Source organism: Salvia hispanica, chromosome 2 (assembly GCF_023119035.1).
Source record: "Salvia hispanica cultivar TCC Black 2014 chromosome 2, UniMelb_Shisp_WGS_1.0, whole genome shotgun sequence".
NCBI classification, from domain to species: Eukaryota; Viridiplantae; Streptophyta; class Magnoliopsida; order Lamiales; family Lamiaceae; genus Salvia; species Salvia hispanica.
In genome coordinates this window covers 25,130,932-25,140,390 of record NC_062966.1, presented here as the reverse complement: position 1 = coordinate 25,140,390, position 9,459 = coordinate 25,130,932, and positions in this window count along the sequence as shown.

Genomic DNA, 9,459 nt, shown 5'->3' with positions numbered 1-9,459 from the left:
GCTTTTGGTTGGATATCTCTGAGTTTATGTTAATCTCTTGTTTTTAGCTTTCGTTCTTTGTTTGTTGTTGGATGTTTGGAGTTGAGATCTATTGTTTTGTTGTTAGAGGTTGGGGATTTGCATATGGAGATGTTTGGATTTGTTGAATCGTGGTGTTTTGGAGTTGAAGTTTCGCATATTTGGTGCTTGATGTTTACGTTATGCATGAGTATGGCTATTTACTTTCTGTTCTTTGCATCCTTTAGGTCCAGTAGCGTAGATCTGTTAGTTTAGGCTTTAATTTCTCGTTTTAAGTCTAGATCTAAAGTTTGCTCTATTTTCATGGTGTTTAATACTCTGTTTTCTCTGCTATTCTCGTTTGATTCCCAAAGAAGATGAAGTTGTTGGTAGTTAGAACCAGATCTGCTTTATGTCAGTACTTTTCTGCATGTACTTTACTTTTTCTGCATATCTGCTAGACCTGTCAGTACGATCTACTTTGTCTCTTTTACTTTTCTGCATGCTTTTCCAGACCCTGGTAGTTTGAGGAAACTTGTCTTGCTTTTCGCTTTATGCTTGTCTGTCCAAATTAGGAAAGTCCGTCTAGTTAAGTTTACTCCAGTTGTCTTAGAACTTAAAAGTATCTCATTTTCTCTGAGTCATGTATGTTCCGTACGCTTTCGTTTCTTAGACCCAATAGGTAGAGTAAAGTTCTTCTGATCCTTTAGACCAAGTAGGTAGAGTAAAGTTTCGCTTATCTCTCAGACCCAGGTAGTTTTAAGTTCTCGACCCACAAAAATTGCGTGGCAGCAGCCAACCCCTTTCTTTTCCAAAACATCCTCAAATGCAGTTTCGTAACACCTACTTCCTCGTGGGATCGATCCTTTACTTCCCTGTGCTAAGTTGTAGTATAGTGGGTTGAGGTTTTTGAAGGGACAGAGTGCACCCAACGACCCCTTTCTGATAAGTTTCATGATCTTCTAGCCTCTGAAGTCTAGTCGAATCCTCTGGACCTATTAGATCGAGTGACACATATCACACCGCACCTGCACTGCACGTCTACTCTAGTCCTGGTAGTCTCATGTATGCTATGCTTTGTACAAGACCTGATATTTGCTTTGCTGTTGGCATGGTAGCAAGTTATCAATCAAATCCCGGCCAAGGACATTGGACTGCAGAAGTAAAGAACATACTCAAGTACCTTAAACGGACTAAGGACTATGTTCTAGTTTACAAAGCAGGCGAGCTATGCCCTTTGGGATATACTGATTTAGATTTTCAAGCTGATCAGGACTCGAGGAAATCTACTTCTAGCTATGTGTTTACCTTAGGAGGTGGAGCCGTAATTTGGAAGAGTGTAAAGCAGAAATGCATTGCAGACTCTACCATGGAAGCCAAATATGTGGCCGCTTCGGAGGCTGCAAAGGAGGCTGTATGGCTCAAGAACTTTCTTATGGACTTAGGTGTGGTTACGAATCTGCCCAAGAGCATCACCATTTATTGTGACAATTCTGGTGTTGTGGCTAATTCGAAGGAACCAAGAGCTCACAAAGCGAGCAAACACATTGAGAGGAAGTATCATATCATCAGAGATATAGTGCAGAGAGGAGACATACAAGTGGTCAAGATTGCGTCAGAGAACAACCTGGCAGATCCCTTCACTAAGGCATTGGCGGTCAAACCGTTCGAACGCCATGTAGAAGGAATGGGAGTTCGACTCGCTCGAGACCTCAACTCGCTTTCAGTATAAGTGGGAGAATTAGACGTAGTGCACATTTTTTTATATACTCGAAAGCTGTTTTGAGTATAAGTGGGAGATTGTTAGAGTTTGTATACTAGAAATCACCTTTCGAGTGATTGAATACTGTTAAAACTCTTATTTTATTTTCCAAATGAATAAACAGATTATTTTTGTCATAATGTTGTTATGTTTTACATTTAATGGATGTTTATTGCATATTTAAATGTATAAGTAACTTAACAAAGTCTAAGTCTTTGTTTTAGTAGACCGGTTGTGGGCGTCGTCCACTTTAAGGTAACACGGTCAGTTCTAAACAAAGAAAAAGAATTATTTCACAACCTAGATAGGCTTAGACTACCTATCGTAAAAGGTTGCAATCTCAGTCCGATTATTTCTAAGCCTTACTGAAATAAGATGACGTTGGTGTGGTATAACACTGAATGGATCTAACAATAGTGAGACGTCTTTATGCTATCTACTGAAAGACGAGATCTCGTAAATTATTTCTCAATCAATGTACGTTAGCATTGAGCATACGGTATTGATTATTGAAAGGTTGTAACTTATGTTCTTGGGCTTCTGCGTGTTCAAATAGGAAATAGCAGGTTCTTGGGCTAGATCAACGCAAGGGATGGGTACAGCAGAGAAAGGGTAGCAAGTGCTTCGGCTACTGACCAGGAGGAAAGGATGGATTTGAAGATGGAGGAATTAAAGAAGGAATTGCTGACTGCAATCAAGCAGAACACTCCACCACCTTCTCCGACTGGAGGAAAAGAGGCCCCAGAACTACCATATGATCAGCCGGACAACTCGCCAGATGTGGAGCAAGCAAATGCCGCAGGATACTACAATTCTAATGGCAATTGGATTCCGGGAAGGCAGAGGGATGCACCATGGAGGGACCACCAAAACTTCCGATGGGGGAGATGGAAATAAGTGTCAGAACCAAAATCAGGGTCAGAATCAACCCAACCCCCACCCGAACAAAAATTTCATTCGTGGCCCAACGAACCCCACCACTCGCCTAACCGGGCAGGTGAAGGAACCAACAACCTCGTAACCAAAACCCTCAAAAACCAAAGCACCCGACTCCCGCCTATGTGCCACCCCCATCAGCGAACTACCAGAACCGTAATCCGTGAGCCAAAACCGTAACCAATATAACCAAGGGCCTCAACATAATAGCCCACAACCAAAACCAAAATCAGTACCTGCACAACCATGACTAGTACAACCCTCCCGCCCAAGCATAACCAAAACACTCCACAAAACCAAAACCAGCAAAATTTCTCGGCCACAAAATAAACCCACCACCCCAAAGATTACCAAAGACCAAGGCTCGAACCAAGCACCAAGTCGAGGAGGTCCATAGAGGACGTGATGGGAGAGATGCTTGCTTCGCAGCAGAGCATTAAAAGCGACTTGCAGTCCAGTAATGAAACAATGCAAGGGATGCAAAGTGCCTAGAAGGAGCATAGGGCAAATATGGATATGATGAACAGCATTGTAGTTGGCCCAGCTCGCTAACTCGGTGAGCGAAATGAAAGGGAACTCAGGGAAACTCCCATCTACAATTCATGTACCTGAAAAGGCAAATGTGAGTAAGATCACACTGCGGTCCGGAATAGCCTATAATGGACCTCAACTCAAGAACCCTATTGGGGAATCTAGTAGAGCAAGGGTGCTGAGCGACACCCTCTTAGCGGAAGAGCTCAAGAGGCCTCTGCCTCAGATGGAGGATCCGTTATTTCTAAACGAGAAGCCTGCTGAGGAAGGAAAGGAGGGAGAAACACAACCTAGAAACGAGCAACCTAAAGGAACAATACCCACATCGGGACCTCAAACCGAGGAGACACCAAAGGAAAGTCCACAAGGGCTAACTGAAGAGGCTAAAGGGGAAAAACCGTTTCCATATCGGTTTGTTACGAAGAGGAAGAAAGAAAACCCTGTGGATTTCATGTCGATCTTCGGAAAGCTGGATGTCACCATACCATTCATCTAAGCCGTGAGACTGCCCCCTTTGGGGAAGTTTATAAAGGAGTTCATAGCCGGAAAGTGTTAGAGTTTGTATACTAGAAATCACCTTTCGAGTGATTGAATACTGTTAAAACTCTTATTTTATTTTCCAAATGAATAAACAGATTATTTTAGTCATAATGTTGTTATGTTTTATATTTAATGGTTGTGTATTGCATATTTAAATGTATAAGTAACTTAACAAAGTCTAAGTCTTTGTTTTAGTAGACCGGTTGTGGGCGTCGTTCACTTTAAGGTAACACGGTCAGTTCTAAACGAAGAAAAAGAATAATTTCACAACCTAGATAGGCTTAGACTACCTATCGTGAAAGGTTGCAATGTCAGTCCGATTATTTCTAAGCCTTACTGAAATAAATGACGTTGGTGTGGTATAGCACTGAATGGATTTAACAGCGGGATAGTCTTTATGTTATCTACTGAAAGACGAGGTCTCGTAAATTATTTCTCAATCAATGTACGTTAGCATTGAGCATACGGTATTGATTATGCACTACTTTGACTTACCAAATGGTGCGGGTTTTTTTGCAACCCAATAAGCCTGGTATATTGGGTAGTGGTGATTAATATCTAGCGGTGCTAGGATTGCTATTATGTTGAATCGTGCGCGAGGTGAGTCTCGTTTGATAACATCCTCAAGAGAAGCTTGAAATACGGTTTTATTATTCGAACCTAGCTAGTTGGAGTTTAATTACTCTATGAATAATAAATAAGATTTTCTTGCTGAGTCCTCTCTTGGAATAAATAAGATATTAATTAATTAAGTCCATAGAAGACAATAATTAATTAATGGATGTTTCTATCTTAAGCGCGGGAAATAAATATAAAGAAATGGAAACCCGAAGTACTTATAATTTCGGATTTGGATGGGGAGTGCAGTATTACTTCTGTAGTGGCTGCTCGTAATATTTCAATTTTAAGCTTATATTAAATTGGGTTTAATTTAATTAGTAAAAAGCTAATTGGAGGAGCTCATATCCAAAGCCTTCCATAGATCCCTGTCTGGGCCCAATATGTGACTTATTATAAATAGGAGAATAAAGGAGACAGAAAATACACTTAATTTTATTCTCAAATTTTCGGCCCCCCTATTCCTAGGAGTGGTCGAATTCTTCTTCTTCGAGGAAAAGGATTTCTGTCTTCTCTATTTAAGTCCTAGTGCGCTGGTGAGATCAACCCACCCTGATATCGGTTCACAGTCCGGGAACCAGTCAGAAGATCCGTGGTTTTGTACTAAAGATCTTCACGAGGAGAAGGCGCTAGCTATCTTCGATTCTTTGGAGAATCATCAAGGTGTGATGATTAAAGCTTAGAACAACATGTTTTAGGTTTCAATTAATTTAAAGCATGTTATTGTTTGAGTTATGAGCATGATACATGTGATAATTACGCGAATATAATTTGTCTAAATAATCCACTAAATAGATCTGAATTATTATGTAATTGATTTATGAGTGCGCTTCCGCTGCCAACCCCTTCAGAAAGGCCCAGGAGGATGGAAAAATCATGGTGGAAGGGATAGCGTCAGCTTTTGTGCAGGAGAAACTACCACCCAAGAGAGCCGACCCAAGTATGTTTACTTTACCCATAACAATTGGAGATGTAAAAATCGAGCATGCAATGTGTGATTTAGGAGCATCTATCAATGTTATGCCGTTATCCATTTATAATCGGTTGAAGGGGGTAAGGTTGTCAAATACTAGGGTGTTGATCCAACTGGCTGATAGGTCATGTATAAATCCTGAGGGTGTGTTAGAAAATGTGTTGGTCATGGTTCAAGACATTATCCCGCTGACTTTTATGTAATTAGAATGAGTGAACCAGAAGCTAGGGAGTCTAGCGGGATATTGTTAGGAAGACCATTTTTAAGAACGACTAAGACAATTGTAGATATGGCTGAGGGGACAATCTGCATTGACTTTAATGGTGAGAAATTTGTTTTTGACATCAATGGAGCCATGAAAAAGCCAATAGATTATGAAAATCTATGCTATGTTGATGTAATTGACCCATTAGTCCAAGAATTTCTTGAGACCGAATTATTGCAGGAAAGACTCCAAGCCTTGGATGTGTATGCCCAGGCTGATGTGGAAGTAGCTGCATGGTGTGATCTGATCAGTAGCCGAGGGTTAATTGACGGAGAGATCAAAGGAGCAATTACGGAATTCTGTCAAAAGTCGGAACTAGCGGGATCCGCAGGGGCTTTACTACCAGCCAGTATGGAGGAGAAATCAGATGGTGAACATGAGCAAGAAGAGGATTCTAAAAAGAACCCTCTACCTACAGACACACTACCCCCACAGGTGGAGTTGAAGAAGTTGCCAGCGAATCTTAAGTATGCCTACCTAGGGGAGGAAGACTCGTTCCCTGTAATCATCAATAGCGGGCTGACTGAGGAGCAAGAGGCAAGACTACTAACCGTGCTGAGCAAAAACAAGAAGGCTATTGGATGGAGCCTTACGAACCTGGTTGGGATAAGCCCGGATGTCTGCATGCACCACATTAGAGTGGAGGAGGGAGCCAAGGCACATAGATATTCGCAAAGGAAGGTGAACCCAAACATGCGAGAAGAGATACTGAAGGAAATCTTGAAGTTGCTCTCACTGGGCATTATATACTCGGTACGCGATAGTGAATGGGCCACTCCAATCCATATGGTCCCCAAGAAATCAGGGATCCAGGTGGTTATCGATGATTTATCAAGGATTTCACCAAGATCGCCCAACCCCTTACCAGACTTCTCCAGAACGAGGTGGAGTTCGTTTTTGACGAGCATTGCAAGGCTGCTTTCAACCTTCTTAAGGAAAAATTGATCTCTGCACCAATCATTCAAGCTCCTAACTGGGATCACCCCTTCGAGGTGATGTGCGATGCTAGTGACTATGCCGTGGGGGCCGTACTGGGTCAGAAGATCGATGGGAAGAGGTACGTGATATTCTATGCATCTAAAACCTTGAATCAAGCCCAACGGAACTATGACACCACCGAGAAGGAGATGTTGGCTGTTGTCTATTCGTTCGAAAAGTTCAGGCAGTACCTATTAGGATCCAGAGTCATCGTCTATACTGATCATGCGACAATTAAGTATCTCATTGCGAAGAAGGAGTCAAAACCCCGACTGATCAGATGGGTGCTGCTTTTACAAGAATTTGATTGGGAAGTAGAAGACAAAAAGGGGGTTGAAAACAAAGTAGCGGACCACTTGAGCAGAATAGTACAAGAAGGGAACAGTGAGGATGTGAGAGATCGATTCCCGGAAGAGCATTTGTGTGAAGTGATTTTCTCCGCAAGGAAGATCGGCTGGGAAGAAGTAATGAGGCTTACTGGGCAGGACGCAACAACTAAGGGCAAGGAGAAAGTAGGACAGGAACCCTGGTATGCGGACTTGGCCAACTACCTAGTGACGGGAGAGCTACCAATGGTGCCAAACGTGACAAAGGCTCAGAGGATGAAGATCAAGAGTGAGGCAAAGTATTATTTCTGGGACGACCCATACTTGTGGAAGGCAGGAACCGACCAAGTTATAATGAGATGTGTTCCTGACTGGGAACAATGGGATGTACTAACACATTGTCACTCCTTGGCATGTGGAGGACATTTCGGGCCAAGGAAGACTGCAAGAAAGGTGCTGGATAGCGGATTCTACTGGCCGACTCTGAACAGAGATGCATACGAGTTCTGCAAGGGCTGTGGCCGTTGCCAACTGACCGGTGGGATCTCCGCAAGGGATGAAATGCCGCAAGTTCCAGTGATTTCGACATCTGGGGCATGGACTTCATGGGTCCTTTTCCCTCATCTTATGGGAATGCCTACATCCTGGTGGTAGTTGACTACGTGTCAAAGTGGATAGAAGCCAAAGTCACGAGCACTTGTGAATCTAAAGAAGTCACCAAGTTCCTCAAGAGTCATATATTCAGCCGATTTGGGATACCAAGGGCAATCATCTCCGATCAAGGGACTCACTTCTGCAACCGAACGGTCGAAGCATTGATGAAGAAGTACGGGGTTCATCACCGCCTATCTAGTCCTTACCACCCTCAAGCCAACGGGCAAGCGGAGATCTCAAACAGAGAAATAAAGAGCATCTTAGAGAAGACAGTCAACCCCTCTAGAAAAGATTGGAACACAAGGTTGGAAGATGCTCTGTGGGCATATCGGACAGCCAACAAAATACCTATCGGGATGTTCCCATATCGCATTGTCTTTGGGAAAATGTGCCATTTTCCAGTGGGAATTGAGCACCGAGCGTACTGGGCAGTTCAACAAGTTAACATGGATGTTAAGGCCTGTGAAGAGGAAAGGAAGCTGCAGCTACAAGAGCTAGAAGAACTCAGATTGGTGTCGTTTGACTCAGCCATGTGGTACAAGGAGAAAACAAAGATGTGGCAAGACAAGAATCTGAGAACCAAGAATCTCCAAGTTGGTCAGAAAGTACTACTCTTCCAGTTGAGATTGAAGCTAATGCCTGGGAAACTCAAGTCAAAATGGGCAGGACCTTACATTATCACTGCACTACGTGCTAATGGAGCGGTCGAGATTTCAGGGAGTGTCCCTAACTCTGAACCTTTTGTCGTTAATGGGCATAGGTTGAATATATATAGGGAAAATGAAGAGATGTGTGTAGTGTAAGAAATTCCACTACACTTTAATAGCGTCTAAATGGCCAGAGAAAAGGGGTTTGGAGTTCCACCTGGTCAACGTTATATGAATTGTGCTTATTGACCAGGTAAGACTTCAAATACCTTAGTAATGATGTAAATATTGTGAATATTTAGTAATTTAACTTAAGTTAAGTAGGAAAAATACCAAAAAGATTTTCGGATCTTAATTATTAATTTGGAGTTCGTACTGACCACGAGGATACCACTTGGGTGAAACTCTGAATTATATTTAAGAGCCATTTATTTGCTCTATTTCTATTTTTAGCTAATTGAGAGTGGGGAGATGAGTGAAGTTTGAATTTTGGGGTGTTGCAGCTTTGCAGGCGAGTGCAGAGACTTGGAGGGCGCATTGAGCAGAGACGTGACAGGGGACATCCAATCAGCTGAGAGAACGCTCAACCGCCTCCCACCCGAAGCGTCGCGACCTGGTAACCGCCTACAACCGGTCAAAACCGTCAACTGCCCACCCCACTATAAAATACCCCACCGCCTACTCCCCTTCACTTTACAAACTCTTACCTTCATTCTCTCACCCACAACCACCACCCCACTCCGAAAACAGCCGAATCGCGGCCGCCGAGTCCACAACGATCACAGCCAATGCCGACGACACAAATTCCGGCAATGGTTCCTTTAGATGCACTGGCGGCGTATCTAAGGCAACAGGACCCGAACAAAGATTGGACAGCGACCCTGGCCGGATTTAGCCTGAGCGGAGGGATGCCGGCGACACCCAACCCTACCCCAACTTTGACCACAGTAAACCCACCAATCACCACCCCAAATACCTCAAACCCCACATCCGCAAAGACCTCCCCAACAGAAACTACACAAATAGAACCCTCTAACCCTCATCCCGAACACCAACAAACAGAACCGCTCGACATCAGCCCACTCTCCGCCTATCAAGACCCCAACTGGGGTGAAACAGAGGAAAGAGAGAGCGAAGGGAGGGCAAGCGACGGCGAAAAAGATGAAGCAGAGGAGACTGTATTTGGGATTCTGGACAGCCTACCAATGCCACCTGATAGCTACCCACCCAGC